Source organism: Vulpes lagopus, chromosome 1 (assembly GCF_018345385.1).
Source record: "Vulpes lagopus strain Blue_001 chromosome 1, ASM1834538v1, whole genome shotgun sequence".
Classification (NCBI taxonomy): Eukaryota; Metazoa; Chordata; class Mammalia; order Carnivora; family Canidae; genus Vulpes; species Vulpes lagopus.
Window position 1 is genome coordinate 177,073,873 of NC_054824.1, and position 24,764 is coordinate 177,098,636.

Genomic DNA, 24,764 nt, shown 5'->3' on the forward strand with positions numbered 1-24,764 from the left:
GACAGCAAAAGTGTCTCAGCAAGTCTATGCGCTCTCTCTAGGAAGAAAAAGGGGGGGGGGTGAAGGCCATAAGCGTAGATTTCACCATTTTGCCAACAGGTGAATCCTGTCTCAGATGTTCACTTGCTCAAAAATAAATGTTTTACAAGTACAAAACCATGCTGGCCAAAGGAAAAATAGAAGTGTCCTTCCATGTTCCTCCCAGCCGTGGTCCCTGGAACTTTGTACCAGAGAGCAACTTTGTCCATGGCTGGGTCTGCCTTGGAAGGGAAGGCAGGAAAGTAGCTCCATGCACATGCTGCTGAGCCTGCCATTGTGCTTGGGCCTCACAGTGGGCATCCAGTAAGTCGTGGGCAGTCGTGGACCCTTTCAGAGACATCTTCCCCCTGACACCACCAAACTGGGTTAATCCATATGAATGGCACACGGCCTTGGTTTCTCTAATTAGCACATTTGTTCCCCCTAAACCTCTGACCCACTTAGCCAGTGTCCTTTTCTCACCTTTGGGTCTGTGAGTAAAAAGACTGGGTGGCTGGAACCATGATGCTGTCAACCATGCATGGCCACATCTCCTAGATGGTGGTCACTGTGTCCCGCCCAACAGACTGGCCTCCCAGGTTAGCCATCTGCCTGAATAAAGCCTGAGTTCATTCTGTCCCTACAAACAATGAGCAACAGACACATAAATTCGCCTAGAGCAAGGTCCAACCGCTGAGGCTCTGACTGTCCCTAGCTCCCAGCTCCATCCCTGGAACATCCCAGCATGCCTGGCACCTCACCTTACCTGACATAGAACAGATGATTACTGACATTAAAATAAGATTACTCTGGATACCTTTAAACATCAGGCTTCCTTTATGTACTCAAACATTTGTTTACCAGTCATGGACATGGGGTAGAAGAGAACAGAGCAGCAAAGCCAAAATATAAAATACCTCATTCACTACATCACTTACCTGAAGTCATTACATGATTCAGGAAAATGGAATTCAAGATAAATAAGTTCCACTTACTCATTAGTCTGCTGAAAAGAGCTCTAAAGGGAGATGTACCTGCAGGGTTAGCTGATTTGTTTCAATTGATAATACATTGACCTGAGGAGATGTTAAGTTCTTCCTCCAATCATATTTTACACAGATTTTTTTAAAAAAATCAAAAACAGAAATGAGCCCTCCTCTCAACCAAAACCAAGACTATGTTCCTCAGCTACATAAGTATATGTGCACATGACAGATAGCAATTGCAAGTTCACCAGGACCTGTAGCATGGGAGATACACGTATAGATTAGAACAAAGATTTCAAAAAAAAAAAAAAAAAAAGAACAAAGATTTCAGCTTCCTTCACTCATCCAAAACCTATTTAGCCATTTCAATTATATCAGCGGCAGAAAGCATCAGATTCTGTTGCAGGAATCATAGCATAAAATAGACACAGAAAGAATCACAGAGAACCTGGGGGAAGGGGAGGGAGAAGAAGACCTGGAGGGAGTAATGGAAAACCTAACAATATTCGTAGAAATGATTATTTAATATCTAGGAGGCGGCAATGCCTATGTTCGGTGCATACATACAGAAGCCACTGCCGGTGAGGCTGGTATTGGCACCTCCATTCATCAGTGCAGGAACTAAAGCTCAGAGGCTAAGTAACTTGCAGAGCTCACAGCTAGTAGAGGACAAATCTGGGAGTCAAACTGGGCCCTAAAAGCCATGAATTGCTTGTTCTTCCCACTAAAAGCACAGGCTCTCACTGCCTCTCATTATTACTAATTGAAAATGACTGTACATTTTAAGAACTGGTCCCTTTCCACCTGCCTTGATTTCTGCTTCTTCCAATGTGGCTGCCCTGCCCCAGGCAAGCCCACCTGCTCTGCATCCTTGAGCATACCTGCCCCGCAGGTGCCATCTAGCTCCTTGGGTCTTAGAATCAGCTCAGACTCTGGCAAGTTATGTAACTGGGCTTCAGCCTCTCCGTGGGAAAATGGAAATCCCTTATTCACAGGTTATGAGAATTAGGTGATATAACATAAATACAGGGCTTAGCACAGTGCTTGGTAAACCCATGAGTACTCAATAAATAGTCATCTCCTTCCCTCCAATTTTTAAGAGTTGTTTTAATGGAAGCCCAATCCCCAATAACTCAGTAGGAGAAAGAAGCCTCATATAAAGGAAATAATAGGTCTCACTATGCAGCCCACAAAGAGAGGTCACTTAATCCAGGACACAGGCAGGACTTGTGCAGTGGGGTAAAGGGTAGTACAGCTGGAAAGCTGAGGGACAGAGCTCACACAATAGGCAGGAGAGCAGGAAGATCGATTATACCACGGAGGCCTCATAGAGAGTCTTGAAGCTACAGGTGAGAGCCGGCAGGGAACACAGGAGAGCAGGACCATCATCCTGTCTGCCCTGGCCCCGACTGGCACCTCAGGAAGGACCAGTACACACTAATGCATGCCCAGCTTCACCTGTCACCACAGTGTCCCCTAAAGTTTAGGGTCTAAATATACAGAAGTAAGGGATGGTGGCACACGGTGATCATTTCTTCTTGTGCAAACATGACTGGTCATGGATGGAATCTGGGGCTGGGACAAGTGAGGGTCTTTAAGCATCCCCCATTAGGCAAGCTTTCGATGAGAATACTATAAGAAGCTAACAGTCACTTGGAAACAGGTGGATTGGAGAAGGTCAAGGATAGGGATCAGCATCAGAAAATGTACCAGGAAAAATGTAAGGGGAAGAAAACGGAACTTCCTCACAGGTTTCGCGTCTTACTCCTTTGTGTGTCAATGCATCCGTGTGTATAACTCATTCATTTAATAGATATTTTGTCAGAGCCTCCTAAGTGCCAAGCACTGATCTAGCCCTGAAGAGGGGGGTGGGGGGGAGTAACATAACAAGAGCCCTACTTCTCATGGCACCCCCAGTCTAGGTGGGAGAGGTGAACAACAAATAAGCACTTACATAAAGAAGGTAACATCAGAGAGCAGGGAATGCACACAAGGTGACAGGACAGAGGGGGGCCACACAGCCGCTCAGGGAAGTCCTCTCTGATGAGGCGACACTTGGGTGCAGATCTGCATGGTCAGAAAGGACGAGCTATGCAAAGACCAGAGGGAGTGTTCCAGGCAGCAGGACATCTGGGTAAAGCCCCAAGGTGGGAAGGAATGTGTCATGCTGGAGCAAAGGAGGAAGGCCCAGAGGACTGGAACAAGCCAAGGTAGGAGAGGGGACGGGGACCAGATCTGAAAAGGCTGTAGATAAGGAGTTTGGGCTTCATTTTAACATCGATGGGAAGCACTAAAGGGTCTTTAACAGGGGAATTTGTTTAAATTTCATTTGTTTAAATTTCATTCATTTAGGGGGAGAGGGTGTGGTGTGCTTTGATTTATGTCTCAGAAGGAATACTCTGAGTGTCTTGAAGGGAAAGGATGAGACAGAAGCAGGGCAGGGAGCCACTGCAGTCCAGGCGAGAGGTGACCGGGACTCACCCCAGGACAGAAAACACTGGAAATGAGAGAGAGAGAGAGAGAGAGAGAGAGACAGGCATGGATTCAGGTATGATTCTGTGATCGAGTACAAAGACGTGCTCCCAGACTCCTGCAGGATGGGGGAGAGGGAGGGATGGAGGGAGAGGAAAAATAATCTGCAAAAGAGCCGAGTGCCTCACATCATGCAGCTTCACACCAGGCAACCCTGAGGTTCAGCCAGGCCTCGGCTGCTTTCTGGAGGCTCCACAGTAATGCTTGGTGGCCCACATCCAGACTGAGGGAACGACGATGTTCTGTGACTGGCTTAACTCGGAGAATGGCTCACCTGCTGGGAGAACTGTAAGTCAGGGCAACGGTTTGGGTCCTTTTAATGAATTTCTTGTGGTAAAATACACAAAACTTCCACTTGAACCATTTCTTTTTTTAAAAGATTTTGTTTATTCATGAGAGACAGAGAAAAAGAGAGAGAGAGAGACACAGGCAGGGGGAGAAGCAGGCCCCATGCAGGGAGCCCAACGTGGGACTCGATCCTGGGTCCCCAGGATCACACCGGGCTGAAGGCCCAGAGTGCCACCCGGGCTGCCCCCTTGAACCATTTGTCACACGTATAGCTCAGTGGCATCAAGAGCACCCACTCACACCGCCGTGCAGCCATCACCACTGTCCATCTCCAGAACTTTTTCAACCTTCCACACTTGAAATACTGGGTTTCCTCTTTCCCATGGTGAAGCTGATTTGGGCTCCTTCCAAAGGATTCAGGGGTGCCCCCCTTACATAGGGCTGGGCCTTTAATTTCAAAACAGAAGCCAAGCAATGAAGTCTAGAAATATCTTCTCATTTAATTTTCCTGTATGGATATAAAGGTGCCTTAGGGGACTACAGGAAAAAGGGAATATGCTTTTTTTTGTTTGTTTGTTTGTTTGTTTTTAGAACCGTAGAAGGACACCTGGGTGGCTCAGCAGTTGAGCATCTGCCTTCAGCCCAGGGCATGATCCTGGTCCAGGGATCGAATCCCACATCAGGCTCCCTGTGAGGAGCCTGCTTCTCCCTCTGTCTGTGTCTCTCTGCCTCTCTCAGTCTTCCATGAACAAATAAATAAAATCTTAAAAAAAAAAAAAAAGAACTCTATGCCAGGCACTGGGCTAGGCTCTCTGGATATGATCTCTTTTGGCCCTTGTCACCTGCCAGAACAGATCCCTGTTTTATAAAGCCTCAGGCCCTTATCCTCTATCACATAGCTAGTAAGCTGCTGAGTCAGGATCGAGCTCCAAGTACCAAACACCAAAGCCGGTGCTCTTTCCTTTTGTATGCTCAGCCACTGACGCATTTAACAAATATTTCCCATGTGCCAGGTAGTGGGAATTCGGTGATGCACAGCACGGAACCCCCGCTTCAAGGAGAGCAGAGCCTAGTAAAGAGGTGGCGGAGTCAACAATAGGTTCAACACAGTGTGATGGACAACAAACGACTATCCCTCGGTGGGTTGCAGGCTCCAGGAGGGCCAGAACCAGAGCCAGCCACCAAGCGGATTCTCAGTGAATGTCCAAAGTGTGACCGGTGTGCCGTAACGCGACACCAGCGTCTCTGTCCGCCCTGGCACCTGGCACAGCACGCTGCAGATACAAGACGCCCAAGCACTTAACACACCAGCTGCTATGCGTAGATCTGTAGAATACATACCCACGGATAGAAACGGGGCTTCTCCTCTGAAATAGGAGGCCTGTCAAACTGTAGCACAGTATTTCTCAGCCGCTAAGACAATAATCTCTCATAGGCACCAGCTCACGGCGAGCCAGGATTTCCTTAAGACACATGAGAAACAGTGACTTGCACGCATTACCCTTGGTTCCTTGCAGAAATCGACAATAGGAAGTCTTCTGCGTGCGGATGTGACATGCAAGTTTTTGTCGCCCGCATGTCCCCTGGGCTCAGCCGCGGAAGGCAGCCTGCTACGTGCCCAGGAAGTTTCCAACAAGCTGCAGTGTCCTATCCTAGGCACGGCCGCGAACCTCCCACCCCGGGCAGGTGGGAGCATGGGGTAGAGGGACCACCCGTCACGCAGAGAGCTGGACTGGATGACCTTAACGGCGTGCCAAGCCCTGGCTGCCGAGCGTCAGCCGAGCTCGGGCCAACCTCCCAGGGCGCTGGCTCGGGGCGCGCTGCACCTGACACCGCGCTGCGCGTGCGTCTATCCTGGAGCACCCCCTTGGCAGAGGAGCCCCCCACAGCGCGTCCAGGGCACAACTCAGAGCAGACCTCACACGTGGCTCGAGCAGGTGCTCGGCCCTGCCAGGATGCCCGCCTTCCAGGCCCTTCCTCCCAGGCTCGCGGGCTGCTTGGGAGCCGCCAGGCCGTCTCCCTGGTGAGGTGCATTTTAGGGGCGCAGTTGCCGTGGCCACTTGGCGCACCACGTGCAGGGCAGTGTTCGTATCAAATGCCACGTGCAGGGACAGTCCTCGGTCTGTCTTCAGCCTACAGTCCTCAGTTTCTCACCCCCAGCTGTGTTCATCCTGTTAGAGGGCCACCGGAGCCTAGCTCTCACATTTTCCCACCTGCGAGGTGTGAAAACTGACTTAGACACTTGGAAATCAAAACCAAATCCCATCGCTAGGAGAGTCAAGTTTATACGCAGACTCAAGAAGCCCTGATCCCCTGAGGGGGGCACTTGATGGGATGAGCACTGGGTGTTATTCTATATGTTGGCAAATTGAACACCAATAAAAAATAAATTTATTACAAAAAAAAGAAGCAGCCCTGATCCCTTCGGGCTGGGCTACCTAACTTAATTTCAGAGAATGGAAAAGGCCTTCAAGTCTGTCTGCGCTGACCTCCTCACTGGACAGATTAGGAAACAGGATGAAAGCAAGGAAGTAATTTGAAACAGAGCTCCAGAACAGAGCCACAGCAAGCAGTCCCTGAGACTCCACCTTGTATTCAACGGGTCACAACACAGCCCTCCTCCCAGTCTCAACTGGCATCTGAATTTTCAGAGAATGCCCCAGATCGGCAACAGGTGTCCTGATGACATCACGTAACAAGCGGCACCATGTTATACCATGTCCATCTCCATCTGTGGAAGCCATACAAATACAGAGCCTGCAGGATGCCTCTGCAGGAGCCCGCACTCTCTTACATTTCTTCCACTGTCTGGTCCTGTCTGGATCTAACTTGCATGACAATTTGAGATTCAGAGCCTGCTGACATTCAAGAATAAAACGTGATACTGGGAGTTATCTAGAATAGCCAAATTATGGAAACAGCCCAAGTGTCTGTCCATCGATTGATAAATGCATCAGGAAGATGTGTGTGGGGGGGGGGTGTATATACACACACACAAATGGAATATCACTCAGCCATAAAAAAAATAATGAAATCTCAGGCACCTGGTGGTGAAATGGTTGAGCATCTGCCTTTGGTTCAGGTCATAATCCTGGGGTCCTGGGATTGAGTCCACATCAGGCTCCCCACAGGGAGCCTGCTACTCCCTCTGCCTTTGTCTCTGCCTCTGTGTGTCTCTCATGGATAAATAAATAAAATCTTTTTTAAAAAATAATGAAATCTTGCCATTTGCAGTGATGTGGTTGGAGCTCGAGTCAAACAAAATAGTTCGATCAGAGAAAATAGATACCATATGATTTCACTCACATGTGGATTTAAGAAGCAAAACAAATAAGCAAAGAAGGGGAAAAAAGGAGAGAGATAAAGAGACAAATCAAGAAACAGACTTTTAACTATAGAGAACATGGGCAGAAAAATCTCCTCTCCACGTCTCAGTGTTTATAACTGTAGCACAGAGATAATATGGCGCAAAAAGGAACAAATGTATTGGGTACAAGTGGTTTGTAAACCTTCTACGAATGTTCAAGATTATTTTCTTTCCTCCTCAGACATTATGAAGTTCCTAAAGGCTCTTCTCCAAACTGCATTAATGTCATATGCATTCATTCATCCAGCAAACATTTATTGAGGACCTTCTAGATGTGGACACTGCAAGAGATGCCTGGGATACAAGAGTGAGCAAGATGCCTGAATTCCTATCCTCGTGTATATTCCAGGAACAACTCCTTTATCTGAGAGGTGACTTGAAAATGTTTTGTCTCAGTGTGTAGCTTGTCTTTGTATTTTTTTAAATAAAAGCACAGAAGTTTTGAATTTTTAAAAATCTATTCATCATTTTTTTAAAGATTTTATTTATTTGTTCATGAGAAACAGAGAGAGAGAGAGAGAGAGAGAGAGAGAGAGAGAGAGAGGCAGAGACACAGGCAGAGGGAGAAGCAGGCTCCATGCAGGGAGCCCGAAGTGGGACCCGATCCCGGGTCTCCGGGATCACGCCCTGGGCTGAAGGCGGCACTAAACTGCTGGGCCACCCGGGCTGCCCTCATTTTTTTTTTCTATTGTGGATCATGTATTTGGTATCATTGCATAAGACATCTTTGCCTAACCCATGGTCCTAAAGATTTTTCTCCTATGTTTCCTACTAAAAGTTTTAAGCTTAGTTTACATTTAAGTCTTTATTTTTTAAAGATATTTATTTATTCATGAGAGGGGGGGGGGCAGAGACACAGGCAGAGGGAGAAGCAGGCCCCATGCGGGGAGCCCAATGTACCCGAAACCGGGATCATGTCCTGGGCCGAAGGCAGGCGCTAAACCACTGAGCAACCTGGGCTGCCCTAAGTCTTTATTTTAAGTTAGTTTTTGTGCACACTGTAAGGTAAAAGTTCATCTTGTTTTTCATCTCTTCATGTAAGAACATCCCCTGGACACGTCTGTCAACATGGAAATCACTGGCAGCTTTGACAAGTGCGGTCGCATTGAATGGTGGAAATGGAAGCCAGACCAGAGCTGGGAGCAGAGTGAATAAAAAGGACAGGAAGCAGAGACAGTGGGATATAAATAACTCTTATGATGAGTTTGGTTCTGGAGAAGAGGGGGAAGGGCAGTAGTTGCAGAAGGATGAGACAAATGAGGTTGCTTCTTGTTTACCTGGGGGGGAATTTTCCTCTCTGACAGGTGATGGGTACAGATGCCAGCACATGTAGTGAAAGCAAGAATTTTAACAGAATATGAGGCAAAGCTATCATGAGAGAAAAATGCACAGTGCTTAGACTCCTCCCCCTGGAAGTCAACGGTCAGTGACTCCCATAGAACATCACTTGGGTTGGAATCTAAAGTGTTACTGAGATGAAGGGGGGCTGGTCTAGAGCCATAGGAGATGGTGACGGATGTGCTCTTCTTTCTTCCAGGCAGCATTTATGCCTATAAGGCAACCAGAAGCAGCAAGACAAAAGGAGAGAAATCCATATGCCTTGATTGCACTACTGATACGGCCCTGCTGATCCTGCCTCCCAAGCTGCCTTTGACAACCCAACTACTGAATTATCTCCAAATGGAGAGTAATATTTGACTTTTGCCTTTTATTCCCCCTTCAGGAAAGATTATGTAGAGACATGGGCTTCAGCTTCTATTTATAAAGTAAACTGGGCCCAAGACACCCAGTGCTTCAGGAACCACGATAAAGTCAGTCAGTCTTCAAAAGGTTGGAGACTGGGAACAGAGAAATAAGCCAATGCTCATTCAAAAAATGCCACCAGGTCACAAAAATTTAATGCAAAGCGAACGTTAACACAATCTTAAAAGTTGATAGTGTCTTCTCTGTACATACATGTTTCTAGTCAGTCATGTTATTAAAATCTCATTAGAAGGCACAACTTTTCTCTCGCAGATACATTATAATGAGGGATCCCACATGACACGTTTGATGGAGCTGCCCACTGTGATTTGAAAAAAATGGCAGTCACAAGATCATGTCAGTGATCTAGTTTTGCCTCTTGGAATAGTAGAGAATTTAGTTCTTCCACTGTCAGTAGTTCAAGGCCAACCAGTTTGAAAAGATTGATATGAAATTCAAGTGTGTTTAACTGGGGTGAGGTACACGGGTTTTTCCTCCATTTTATAAGAAAACAAAAGATTCTTTACTATAACTAGAATTCAAAAATAATGGTCATTATATCTAAAAGTGATACTTAAAAACAAATTTTAAAATAAATCCAATATTAGTATCATTCCCATAAAATTATATCCTTTCCCTCCCCAATTTTATTTTCATTCTGGTTATATACAGAAGCACTGACAAGAATGCCCTTTTGGTATTCACCCCCTACTTGACTGTCTAGGATATAATCAGATTCCAGAGTTTAAAACAACCACATCCCCAAATCTTTGCAGCCTCTCCTATATCCCCCAATTACTAGCAACACTTCTTAGTCTCTCCTTGGGTATCTGTTTCACCTAGGTGACTCCTTCTAATCAAAGTGAATATGAGTTTTTTTCCTTCTATAAATTTCTATCAAGTTCTCTTTATTGAAATCCAGAAGAATAAAATAAAGGGGGTCGTACAGCAACAATCTGTTGAAGGGGAAATAATCCATATCGCAATCCAGCAGATGCAGGAGCAGAGACCACAGGGACATGGATGAGGAGGGAGTTATGCAGTGTTGTGTCATGGTACAAGGCTTGATGCCTGAAGCAGCTTGACACAAATGCTCTCACCAGGACTGAACAGGACATACTGCATGAGGATGACCAGCAGGATGACAGCCAAGCCAGCAAAGAAAAATCAAGAGACAGCAAGGCAGAGAGCTTACACACACAAAAGCTCTTGGCTTTTCACAAACCACCATGTAAACATTTGCTTTTGTTTTTCATAGTTATAATACGAGAGCCAGGTCAGGAAGCCATGCCTACAGCAACTTCACCAGAGGTTCCTTGTTCAGACCGCATTCTAGACAGAGAGGAAGTCCTTTCATGCAGCTGATTGGTGCTGCTGCTTGGTCTACTGGGAATCTGGCCTTCAGGGACGTGGGGGTTGGAACCTAAAGGGATCTTCAAAGTTCTCTAGCTCGCAGTCGTCAACTTGCTCACTCACACTGTCAGTGGTCAGCATCTGTGGTTAAGAAAATTAAACCCCTCTCCCTTTGGATGTTACCAAAAATGAGATGGGCTTCAAAGGCAAAAGAGATCTTACTTCAAAAAAAATAGGAATTACAGTGTAAATGGTCTCCTACAATTTCAGGTTCACAAATTTCAAGGAAAATTAAAATATACTACTTTTATTAGAAACACCAAGGAAAAGTAGAATCCTATGCATCCTATACCACAAACCTTGTTCTTCTGAACATAAATCCTTTCAAGAGAATAAAGAATTTAATCCCCTCCTCTCCCCAACAAATGCTCATCCAGCCCCTACCTCGGGCCACATACTGCCAGGTGCTGCAAACAGTCTCTGTTTGCAAGAGCATACAGCTTAGGAAGACAACTGACACATACCTACAAACTTCAGTAAGGCCAGCATGCTGGGGGAGCACCTCTTCAAGAACATAAAGGCCTGTATCCCTGGGAGCCTGCTGAGAGTGACAATCCTCCAGTCTTCCATGACTAGCAGATGAGGAAAATCCCTCAGTCACAAGATTTTAACTAGTCCAAACAGACCGAAGTCCCCTGGGCTGATAAGCACAAGCATTCCCAAGCACGAACAGTAAACAGCACACCAGAAGGCTGCCAATTATTTGGTAGCACTCACTTCATCCCAAGAAACTACTCCATTTTGAAACTCCCACAGTTTTAAGTGAAGAGCCGGTGGCCATATGTTTCTACTAAGTGTTGTGCTTTCTACTGGTCTCTTAACTGTTTAACTAGAAACTTCTAGCCGGCTTAGAGCCTATTAGTACCTCAAAGATGGTTTGTTCTTTTTCAGTCACTCATGCGTGTAAAAAACTAAAACCAAAACCAAAAATACCAGCTAGGAGAGCTAAAACAGATTTCTTTTTCATAGCAGGGTATATCAAATGATACAAAAAGTCATGTTGGTAATTATTCTAAGATTAATTAATTAATTAATCTTAAGGAGCTGAGCCCTTAAGATTCCTTTAAGCAGAGCACACCTTTATACACGGAATAACCCCTCTTCACAGGAGTTTCAGTTCACTCCATTTACCTACAGGTAGAGTTTTCTACAAGCTCATTACCTAGACCACGCTCAGATGCCAATAAGCAGGTGCAGGGGGGAGGGGAGAGAAAAGGCAGAAAGTATAACTTCTATCACGAGCCTGTATCTATGAGAAACTTGAGTCAAGCCATCCAGTTGTGCAAAACCTACAGCCACAGATTTGAAGTGGGAGCTCACAGACAGAAGATGTACTTGTCAGACAGGTAAAAGGTACAAAACTACAGAAATCAGACGGGGGAACTATGAAAGGACACTAGTGCGGGTTCATTTTATTTGGGGACAAGCAGTCCCACACAGCTCCTTCAGACTTCAGTTGGATTGTTTCACTGTAGGCCTCATGGTGTTAAGATTCATGATCCGGAAGTCAGTGGTAAGTAGCCACGGAGAAGAAGAGAATCCAAGGCAGGGCTCTGAAACCAGCTTCTGCCAGCTGATGGACACCTCGGCCCCGTGGTGCACAGTATTAGATGCTGTAGAGCCGTGTTTCTCACGTGTTTTCTGCGCGACCCACGTTAACACACGTATGTCATTTCTCAACCCAGCCTTCGCAAATACAGAGGCTGGGGTAGCCGGGCGCCCGGCCGGCCCTCGGTGGGCCCCACCTCCGACATCCACACCCATGTGTCATTCCCACTGGACCGGGATGGTCTGTGTGAAGTCGTGGCTGAAGTGATGACATGTCAGCGTGGACAGTAGGTCCTAAAAGGGACCGTGGCTTCAGTCTTGGGGATGCTCTCTTGTTCTCTTGCTCTGCTCCTGTGCTCTGGGGAAAGCCAGCTGTGATGTTATGAGTAGCCCTAAGAAAGACCCAGGTGGCCAGGAGCTGAGCCCCCTGCCAACAGCCATGGAGTGACTTGGAAGGACCCAGTGACTGCAGCCCTGGCGAACAGCTTGTCTTCAACCTGAGCCAAACCAAGCAGCCCAGGCAGTCCCCGACCCCCAGAAATAATGGAGGCTTGTTGTCCTAAACTGCCACGTCTGGGGGTAGTTGTTACACAGAAATAGAGAACTACTACAGGTTTGGCGCTGAAATAAAAAGTTTCAAGAAGCCGTACTTACTTTTACTCTGACCAATTTATAGTGATATTTTCTTTTTTTTAATAAATTTATTTTTTATTGGTGTTCAATTTGTCAACATACAGAATAACTTCCAGTGCTCATCCCGTCAATAGTGATATTTTCTATTCTCCATTTTTCAGAAAGCTGTTTGCAACCCCCTAAAATGAGTATAACCAACAGGTCATAACCTATGTGATTCACGAGACATTAACAGTATACCAATTACCGGGACGCCTGCGTGGCTCAGCAGTTGGGCGGCTGCCTTCGGCTCAGGTCGTGACTCTAGGATCAAGTCCCACATCGGACTCCTGTGAAGAGCCTGCTTCTCCCTCTGCCTATGTCTCTGCCTCTCCCTCTGTGTCTCTTATGAATAAATAAAAAAATCTGGGATCCCCGGGTGGCGCAGCGGTTTAGCGCCTGCCTTTGGCCCAGGGCGCGATCCTGGAGAACCGGGATCGAATCCCACATCGGGCTCCCGGTGCATGGAGCCTGCTTCTCCCTCTGCCTGTGTCTCTGCCTCTCTCTCTCTCTCTCACTGTGTGCCTATCATAAATAAATAAAAATTAAAAAAAAAATCTTTAAAAAATACCAATTATCTTGAGTCTCATGTATACATATATACACGTATGTAGACATATACACACTTGTAAATATGCATATATACAGACAGAGTGCATACTAACAGACCATCTATGTCTATTATTTCAACTGATTCTCACAATAACTCAGAGTGAGGCAAGGATTAAAATCTCCATTTTCCAGATGAGTAAAATATGCTCAAAAGAGGCTATTTAACTTTCCTGAAGCCCAAAAAGTAAGAACAACTGAGTCCAGCACTCAGGCCTCCAAACTCCTGGTATATCTTCAGATGCGATTCATTATATATTTTTCACTGTATAACTATATAAAGATATGTGTATATTAAATATTTACTATATATTTGTCTTGATATAAATATGTATAATAGATGACATTTTAAGTTTGTAATCAATTATGTAAATATCCTCCTAGACTTGCATGCAGTCATCCAGGACATCACTCCTGGTTTCCTTCATACTGTGCTGGCTGCTCCTTCTCAGATGGCTTTTTTTTTAAGGATTTGAGAGCATCTTTTTTTTTTTTTTTAAGATTTTATTTATTTACTTGACAGAGATAGAGAGCATGCACACACAAATAGGGGGTAGCGCAGAGGGAGAGGGAAAAGCAGGCTCTCCGCTGAGTAGGGAGCCTGATGTGGGGAGGGGTCCATCACAGGACCCCAGGATCATGACCGAAGCCGAAGGCAGACATTTAACCGACTGAGCCACCCAGGCACCCCCTTTCTCAGATGACTTTGCTGATTCCAAACTGTCACTGTCAGAGAGACAGGGCTCCTTAGTCCTGGATCCTCTTCTCTATACAATTATTCCTGTGGTCATCTCACCACCTAGTCTCAGAGTTTTAAATGCTATCTATAGGCTTAAAACTCCCAAATTGGCATTTCCAATTCAGACCTCTCTCCTGCACTCCAGATCCATATATCTCCTTGCCTTTTTAAATATCTCCCCTTGGATGTCTAAAAGAAATTTCAAAATTAGCACATCCAAAATTAAACTCCTGATGGTCCCCTTGCATCTGCTCCTCCCATAGCCATCCCTGTCAGTTGATGGCAACTCCATGCTTCCAGCTGCTCAGGCCAAAAACACTGCAGTCATCCTAGACAGTGAGCTCATGAATCAACAGAATTGTGAGACAAAACAAACAAACCAACCAACCAAACCTAGCATCTGTCTGCTTTAGCAGAGGAACAAAAGAATTAATAACCTATCTTTGTGCTCACTAGACCATACCGGGAGGGTCAATTTCAAGTGTCTACTTTAAAGAGAGACTGGCAGAGAGGAGTAAGCCTAGAGGGTACCAATCAGGAGGAGGAGGGGATGGCACAGGGAACCAGATAAAATTAATATGGGCAAGTAATGGATCAGAAAACACGATGGAGTGATAGTATGTTCAGGAAGATTTAGTGCAATTGTGATTATGGCCAAATGGACTGTCTTGAGAGGTTCCCTGTCACTAAATCACACTGCCTCAGGACCTTTGTCCAGCCAACCATCCATGAGCACACAATATGTAGACGGTGAATGCATAGAAATGACTGATAACCCTCTTTCACAGGAGTAAGGAAAGTAGGGAAAGATCTACTGTACTGTATGATAAATGACAGGATAGAAGGCAGAATGGGAGCTCTGGAAACATGTATAATACAGAATGACATCTGGGTAGGCTGCTCAGAGTAAAGGAGCTCTGATCTGGGCTTTGAAGGTTGAGGAAGAGTTAACCAGAGGATGTAGTAGGTGAATGCAGTACATACAGATAGATATGAAAGAGAGAGAGAGAACATTGCAGCCAGAGGAAACAGTTTATAAAAAACAGAGACAAAAAGAGATGATATGTCCCATTAGGAGAATGGCAGGGAAGATATTTGCAAATACTTTGTATGACATAGGGCAAAGGTATAGGGGCAGAGGCAAACAGAAAGCAGAAAATAAATAATAGTGAACGTTTAGTATTAGAACCTATTTAATCCTCACAACCACCCGTCAGGATTGTACTATCATCATCATCCTCTCCATTATATGCCTGAGACAGCTGAAGCCAAAGACATAAATAACTTGCCTAGGGGTTCTCAGCTGCTAGGTGGCTGAGGCAACATCCTAAACTCGGAAGCGTGGCTCAGAGCCCACAGTGGTAAGCACCGCCTTCATGCTGCCTCTCTGAACATGCCTGTACATCACAGGAGTTTATAGCTTATCCGAAGGGCACTAGGGAGCCATTAAACAGTTTTAAGCAAAGGAATGACTGGATAGAGATTTGCCTTCTAGAAAGATTCCACTCTGACCTAAGGGGAGGAGGAAAAAGGGGCAGGAGTACAGTGAGGAGGTGGGTTCTGGGAGATGGTGGTGGTCCTGCTGAGATGGGCCTGCACCAGTCCTGAACCAGCATGGACTAAGCCCACAGAAGACTTAGCACATAAAGAAATTGCTCCTCCTTCCCATTTCTTCTCACTTTCATCAAGGACTATATTTAACCTCATAAAAATGGTGTCTTTGGGCAGGTTTTATGAGATGGCTGCATAATGAAGAAGCTTAAACACATAATGTCTGTTTTTAATGTTTTCTATATGGAGCTTCCCCCCCACCCCCCACATCGGTGCTCTTTACAATGTGCTATTTCTATCTTCTGGTGTGAAAAAAATAGTTTTGTAATTTCATATTTTAAGTATTTTTCTAGGTTGAAAGTAAAATTCTCTACAATGGAATGCTTTTCTTAGATGAGTTCTCCATAATCTTTCTCTATTACGGAGTTTACCCTTGACAAAAATTAAGACAGGACACTCAGGTTAAATGCCATAGACCTCATTTAAATTTCTGGTGTAATGCCACTATCAAGACCCCTTTGTAAGAACATTGGTTTTGTGTAAGAGTCTCATTAAGGATTTTTGCCTGAGGACATGCAGGAATGTCAAACCTGGGAAATTTTCTGAGGTGTTTGATTGGGCTGGAATACCACCTCTTGGGTGAATATGAAAATTCTCAGGTTTGGTATTCAAGTCTCAGTGTTCACATCCAGGGGTCCCTCCCCTAGAGAATTATCCTGGGAACCAAGTCTAAGAAAGAGTGTTTCAACTCCAACTGGAGATGTCCACGACATTGGTAGAGACATGTTTCTACTCATTTCAACTTGTGCTCATTGTATCTGGCAGACTGCCTGATGGTGACTGTAATTTCTCAGAGATGCTCAAAGATGCCCTTTCTTTCTTTCAAATGTGAAAGGCCAGAGTGTTACCCTGGCTTAACAAGCAAGTCTCTCTTTCTCTTTTCTTGTAAACCATTACTTGGTTGCACCACTCCCTTTAGGCCCAAACTAACATGAAGGCCTGTTGTAGCCTATGTGCTGGGAGTCCAGATCCCTTCATCAGACATCAGGGAACAAAGCTCAAATACCAAACCTGGGCTGATCCAGGGGCCACAGTACTGGTTACCAGATCACAAAACAGTGTGTTTCAGATACACAGTGGACTTTTGTAGGTTACTGTTCTTACTAAAATGGACTCCTAACGTTCTTTGCTCCCTTCTCTATATCTCAGTGGTTAGTAGAGCCTCTATGTTAGGACACGGAAAAATCTTCAAGGATTATGCCCCCTACAGATAAGACCATTTAGCTAATTTGAAAGTAACAGTGAGTAATGCAAATGGTCTTCTCCAAAGAGTGGCACTATAGACCCCTGGGGACAAAGACTTGGAAGTGATATGGGAGGAACATCCAGAACTTTCTGCTGAGCCCCTCTCAAACTAAGGGCATCCATTCAAGAGGTATGCGCTATGTATATGGCCATGGGAAGTTTTCCTGGATTTACAGATAATCAGCATGTATGCTGCCTGGCCCACAATCTCAGCTTTATAAGTCCCGTATACAAAATGGAAACACAGGAGTTGATAGTCACCACGACTACACTGAATGTCAGTTGCTATGGAGTAGAGAAAGAACATTACAGAAAGAGGCCCTGGTCAGGAGAAACTGAGAAAACACTTGGGGGAGGCTAAAAGACAAAATAATGATGTGGGGACAGTTGGAAACACTGTGAGTCATGAAGCACAAAATAAGATCCTCCAATTAGGCGTGCTTCTCTCGCAGGAAGCCTTTAATCGCTGTTTCCTCAACATTTATGTATTTAATTATGTAGAGCAATTATGAAGTTACACCGACAGGCACTCAGAAGGACTTTTCAGTCATTGCTTCTAACGAATCCCAGTTGAGTCCTGGCCCCTGATTTATTTTCCTTTCCTCTTTCACTCCCTGCCCTTTTCTTGGCTAATCTCCCTACTTCCCACTCAGCCCTTCAAAGCCAGCAGAATACTATTCACCAACAATAACACAACCTTTTGCAAACCATCATATTTTAAATAACCTACACAACTTAAATCCAGCTGTACCAAAAGCAAATAATACCAAAATAATGACTTTTTTTAAATCAAAGAGATGGAATCTCAAAAGAACAAACACTGGTGGAAAACCCATTACTTAGGATTTTCCAGTTGACAAAATTTATCATAAACCATTCAGGAAAGCACTACTTCTGTTGTCCACTCGTAATATAGAAATTTCCTTTTTCTCTTACACCAAAGTTGACAATGGATTCCTCCAAGACCCTATTTTGGCTTATTTGCCATCTGTGATTGTTTCATAATTAACTCATTTCTTTCATTTGTTGAATAATTGAACACTTACCATGTGCTAGGCATTGTTTTGGCTCTCAGAAAACAAAAGAGAGACAAACATGGAGCTTCCATTCCAACAGGGATCAGGAGAAAGAAACAGGAAGAGAAAGAAAAATTAAAAATATACATTATCGGTAAGTAGGGCCACCAGGTGTATTAGGGGATAGGAAGTGATAGAGGAAAAAGGAAAAATAGTGTAGGGTAAGGGGGAAAAGCAGGATGTGGGCTACAATTTTAAACAGAACAGTTAGGGTAAGCCTCATTTTGAAGGTGATAGTGGAGTCAAGACTTGAGAGAGAAGAAGAATTTGTAATATAGACACGTGATAGAAAGGCATTCACCCAGAAGAAAGACAGGAAGAGCCATATGGCCTTCATGCAGGTGTCCCATCTGTATTATGAACTACTGTGCAGATCTGTCAGGTTCTCCAGCAACCCTTGACCTCTCTCCCAGGCCATTCACTATCCATTGCTCAGGTCTCAGCACAAGGAAACACATGTCTTTCCTGTCAAAATGAATGTGGAAGAGGACCGGGCTCTGTGGCGACCACCATGAACCCCACCTTTGAACACTCCTGATCCTTGCCTTTCAACTGGATACTCCTGAAGACCATTTCCTTTGAAGTCCAGGAAGAAACTAAAATAGATGTCATGTGGCTCTGCAGGAAACTCTGCTTGTCTTCCTCTTTTTCTTTTTTTAAGGATTTTATTCATTTATTCATGAAAGACACAGAGAGAGAGAGAGGCAGATACACAGACAGAGGGAGAAGCAGGCTCCATGCAGGGAGCCCGATGTGGGACTCGATCCCAGGTCTCCAGGATCACACCCTGAGCCAAAGGCAGGTGCACAAATGCTGAGCCATCAAGGTGTCCTATGCTTGTCCTCTTCTATTGCTAAAAAGCCCTCTTGGTTGCTTTTCATTATTTTTAAGTATTAACTAATTCTAGGCATAGCATCCCTTACCACATCCTTAAAGTTATGTAACTCCCTTTGTTCTCTCCCTTGGTCCTAAGCCCCTCTCTCTACCCACAGACCTTCTGCTTTGCCATCTGAGCTCACCCTCGAGCTATTCCCCAGTCACCCAGATGCATGGCATGGCAGTCGCATTCATTCCCTTCCATCCTCTCCCACCCCGCCCCTCTGCACCAAGACATGAACTTCTTGGGAGTGAATCCTGAAAAATTAAATCACAGGTATGAAGAACAGCCAAGGAAACAACACAAAATAATGATATGTCTTTAGGTTAATAGAGACCAGGGACTGCATTATTCCTCTTTTTCACATTCTCCAGAGGCAGACTTTTTCCTCCTTGTTGAAGAAAGCTGAAGAGGCTTTCAAGCTATAGTATAATCAGCAAATCAAGCTCTCCTTTAGGCCAGCAGCCTATACAGGATTTAATGACATGGGGGAGGGAACACTTGACTGCCTGTAGCTAAAGCCAGCTGGAAGACAACCACGAGGCTTGACCTGAGACAGTGATTCCTAAGCTGAATGCTCTTGAGTTTGCAGAATCTCCTAATTTTCTAAGTACACAAACTATAGAAAAGATATTATTATAAATGAATTATAAATACTGGGAGCAAATCCCCTATAATTAATAACCTCAGTGGTTGCTGTAACTGTATAGGAAACATTGTTTTTGCCCCATAATAAAGGTCTGTGTGTGGATCCTGACGGTCCACTCAAATGGACACACACTCAGGGTTGCAGATGGTTAGAGTACTTATAAAAGCACCCAGTTCCTTGATAAAAGCTTTAATTATTAATAGCGTGAATAGCACTTTCAACATCTCCAAAACAATCCTTCAAAATGAGTGAAGAAGAAATGAGAGACTAATTGGAGTGGCTTCATTACGGGTAAGCATTAACTTAATATTGTCCTAGGAAGAATTCAGAAATATGGCCTTAAACAGGCTATTATAGAAATTCATTTCCCTTACTGTGAGAACACTTTGTGTCTCCACATCTCTATGTTATAGCTAGCAAGTGTATTAATTAACATCCTGATTAGACTTCTATCATTAGGGATAATTCGAGAGGATAAGAAATTATTAAAGAAGACAACCCATGTAAAATGCTATTTTCCTTGACTCAAGGGCAGAATCCGTAGGGTTGATGGGTAAGGACAAATCTGTGAGAATACTAATTCAAGTACATACAAGTCCCACCTCAACTTTCACAACTAGAAAATTTTAAAGCTGAAGAGGATCTTAAAGATCCTATTTCTTTCCCTCATTTAGCATTAAAAGAAACTGAAGTACAATAGTACAGCTTATTAGATGCCCTCTAGAGACCCACGATGACACAGAGCATTGCAGTCTGAGATCCCACAGTCCGAGGAGCTCTGGAACCCAAAGCATTGCTGGTGGAGGAGGTCGACATGTGAGGTCTGCTGGGAGCACCCACAGGGGAGAACAAATGGGCCTTGCTCTTAAGCATCTCTAAAGACAAGGATGAAGATATAGCTCTGACCAAAAGCAAACTGGTGAACAAGTATCTGGGCCCTGATCCTGAGCCCACGGAGAAAATGACTGCCTTGGAATGGGCGGATTCTGAGACTCTATGTCCCATGTCCTAGCACGGGTGCATTTTCCATTCTCAGCCCCACTAGGTCCTGGGCTCACTCTTCCATGCAAGGAGGTCTGGCCTCTTTGTTCTTTCTCCATCTTCATCCATATCCTCACGTACACTCTTCTGCTGTCCCTTTGAGAGCCACTTGATATAAGGCAAGATACTGAGGTGCAAGTTTGGGCTCAATGAGGAACAAAGAAACTCCAAATACCTCATCTTACTGGTACTTTTCACATAGCCATGATCCTGGACTTATTTACAGACACTTCAGAGGTCACAAAGGAGAGAGGGGACATTGGCAGGGCAGGGTCTGCACATATGGAGTATCCTTCCCAAATATCATTTGAGCATGTCCAAGTCAAGTTGATGGGGCTTCCCTTGGCTAAGACTGGAGGAAATTGAACACAGTTATGAATTTGAACCTCTGAAAAATATGAAATGGTAATAGACCAATTTAACCATATAGGTAATAGACCAATTTTTTAAACGGGAGAAAGGCTCTTATTTACAATAGAATGCCAACTGGTAAGTACCAACGTTGGAAAATCGTCATTTGCAACCATCACAGTAAAGACTGGATAAGACAAGGAGCAACCATAATGCTAAATCGGAGGTCAGGGTGGGGCGATGCTGGCAAAGAGCAGAATATTTGCCTGTCTTAAAGTGCCTCCCACAGAACACTTATTAGTTGCAAAGGGGGAAAAAAAGGTAACTGTACAGTAGATGAGTCAGACAACAGGATGATGAAAATTAGCATCACTAATGAGAATTGTTGGACATAGTATGCTTTAATGTGATACCATAACGTTTCTTATGTAGTACTCCTACTCTTCAAATGCACAATCTAAATCTAATCACAAGGAAACATCAAAATAAAAATATAGAATGTCCTATTAACTAAGGGAGAACTGTACTCTTGTCATAAAAGACATAGAACGGCTGTGGGAATATTCTAGATTAAAAGAAACTCCAGAGCACTTTTCCATTCTCTCTTTGAGAGAAACCACGTCTAGGGTTAATAATAGGGTTTATCATTCCTTAAGTGCACAATGTACAGGTGGAAAATCAGAAGTTGTTTTGTTTTGTTTTTAATTTACTGACTTCTTATACAACCTAGTTCAAGCTGAGCCTCACAAAAATAAATTAAAATTAGCCCTCTCCTTGAAGATGAGCCTACCATTCAGCCACAATCCTATTTTGTTGCTGGGCTTTGCTTAATTAATATTTTATTCTAAATTAACTAATATTTTATTCTAAATTGTGAATTCATGGCATTCTGAACACAGCTTTTGCTCTGTAGAAAAATGAATTTGTGCCTTTACTATAGAAATAGATTTACATCAGGGCGCCTAGGTATGCAGTCAGTTGGGCATGCAACTCGGTTTTGGCTTGGGTTGTGGTCTCAGAGTCATGGGATGGAGCCCTGTGTGGGGCTCCACGCTCAGCAAGGAATTTGCTTGTCCCTCTCTCCCCATTCTCTCCCCACCCTAAGATAACTAAAAAAAAAAACTTTTTAAAAGATTTACATTAGAGAAATGGATTTATATTATCCTACTTAGGTTGCTATGTCCTTAATCCCGTTTCTAACTGAACTTTCAAAATACGGTACATTTGGAGATATAAAGTACATATAGTAAAAATAACTTCCTTCATGGAGCTGGTCATAGCAGACTTTAATCTGAGGCCCTACTTAATTTAGAAAGTAAAAATATATCTAATATATTTTAATATATTTAATATATTTAATAATATCACTTCTTCCACTTTGTGTTATGGAAATTATTTATCTAGATCACATATCTATGCCACACATAATCAGACATGGCTCTGTTGTTCATACCACTTCCCCTTGCCCCACCAACACACACATACACACACACACACACATAGCCTAAAGGTGGAAAGAGTCACTAGAAATCAAGCAGACTTCTCTGCCTTAGGATAACAAGATATCAAGAGCCCAGATGAGGCCATGAAAGCTCAGAGGTCGAACAAGAGACTTAAATTCATGCAGGTAGACAACAATAATACTGGATTAAGATCCTCCAGGGGCTCAAGGCAACATTCCCTCTACTCTTCTAAACAAATGTGGAACATCACTAATTTATTGCATTTTATGGTCTAGCTCTCCAGCTCATCTTGAGAATCACTAATATGGTTTGATTCATTACATTTAATTTCCCACCATCTGAAGAGTCCCAATGCTCTCCTCATCGCAGTAAAAATAAAGGTTTGTGGAAGTTGTGCCAAAATAACAGTAGAAAGATTCAGAGTGATAAAGGGCCACCCAAACAGAAGATAGTGCTTTACTGTGCATTAGTTAAATTTACTGGTGGTAAATCTAGAAAAGGTACATTCATGTCAGACAATATGGATAAAAACATAACCCTCCCATGGCCCCAGTGTCTCCAAGAACAAAAGCAGCTACATTTATACAGCACAATAGCTCTGGAAAATAACCTCTGGCTTTGAATCCAAGACAGAAGCTGAGATCTTGGGTGCATGAGGAAATGAGAAGAGAGTGTTGGGGAAAAGCTACTGTCATGAGCATATTACACCTTTTAAGCAGTGAGAAATTCATTTAGTAAATCGATTGAAGTCTGAAATCTAATTAAATCTAAAAGAGGTAGTAACCTAAAATGCAAATAAGTTCACGCTTCGATTGTATACAAGGAAGCTCTGCTGTGCATGCCCTTAATAATGCATTACCTAAAGTGCTTTCCGTATTCATTAAAGCAGTGCGGCATCGTGCCATGAATTATTTCTACATTCTACCTCGGATACAAATATCTTCATGCAGGCAATCTGTTTAGCCGCTTTCCCCTGCCCGGCCAAGGTGAATGAGATGTGGTTCTCAAGGGCTGTGATCGTGGTTGTAAAGCAAAGCCAAAACTTAGTAAGGCAATATGCGTGCCTTTTATTCAGAAAGCCAGTGTTTTTCTAATTACTGGTACCCTATATTTAAAATAATTTGAATGTGCACGACTAATAACACAGAATGACAAATTGCTTTATAGAAACCAGAGCTCCAATTAATCTGATTTCAGGCTGAAGCACATCTTCAGATAGGCACCAGTGGCCCTGGGTCCTGCAATGTCAAGGTTCAGTTCTCTCTGAGAAGCAGTGAGCAAAGCAGCCAAATCCCAGGAGCTGGGCTCCTTTTGAGAAATGAGAATGTTTCAGGGTCAAAGAAGGTGCTGGAAAGTTCTTTGAAGTTGTCAGCAAATGACTGCATCAAGGCTTAGCTCTGGATTACTGAAACATCCCCGTCACTGGCTTACTGCTTTTGCCTTTGACCCTAAAGACCAGTCTCATAATTCAGTACAGTGTCACTCGTCAACTCAAATCCCTTCCATGTCTCTCAATCTATGGTGGTTAATTATTTTTAAGTTTTTATTTAAATTCCAGTTGACTACCATACAGTGTTATATTAATTTTAGATGTACAACATAGAGCTTCAACACTTCCATACAACATGAGTGCTCATCACAGCAAGTGGACTCCTTATTCTCTATCCCCTATTTCACCATCCCCCCACCCACCGCCCTCTGGTAACCATCAATGGGTTCTCTATAGTTAAGAGTCTGTTTCTTGGCTTGCCTCTCTCTCTCCCCCATCCCCTTTGCTCATTTGTTTTGTTCCTCAAATTCCACATGAGTGAAATCATGTGGTATTTGTCTTTCTCTGATTTCACTTAGGATAGCACATTCTAGCACCATCTGTCACATCACAAATGGCCAAAATTCTCTTTTTATGGCTGAGTAATATTCTATGTATGTAGATACCATACATGGTATCTTCCTTATCCATTCCATCAATCAATGGACACTTGGGCTATTTCCATAATTCAGCTATTGTAGACAATGCTGCTATAAACACTAGGGTGCATGTATCCTTCTGAATTAGTATTTTTCATATTCTTTGGGTAAATACCCAATAGTGCAATTGCTGGCTCATAGTGTAGTTCTATTTTTAACTTCTTGAGGACCTTCCATACTGTTTTCCAAAGTGACTGCACCAGTTTTCATTCCTACCAACAGTGCAAGAGGGTTCCCCTTTCTCCACATCCTCACCAATATCAATGGTTTCCTATGTTATTAATTTTAGCCATTCTAACTGGCATGAGGGGATATTTCATCGTAGTTCTGATTTGCATTTCTCTGATGGTAAGTGATGATGAGCATCTTTTTCATGTGTCTGTTGGCCATCTGGATGTCCTCTTTGGAGACCTATCTGTTCATGTATTCTGCCTATTTTAAATTGGATTGTTTTTGGGTGTTTTCTGTTTTTTGGTTTTTGAATATTTTACTTATTTATTCACGAGAGTCACACAGAGAGAGGCAGAGACACAGGCAGAGGGAGAAGCAGGCTCTATGCAGGGAGTCC

The 24,764-nt window shown here is 43.8% G+C and overlaps 1 protein-coding gene across 1 annotated transcript in view; it reads right to left on the reverse strand.

Annotated features, from left to right (window-relative positions):
- The window catches only part of HHAT (hedgehog acyltransferase), a 308,816-nt gene that overhangs the window by 137,493 nt on the left and 146,559 nt on the right, over positions 1 to 24,764 (reverse strand). The window lies entirely within an intron of this gene.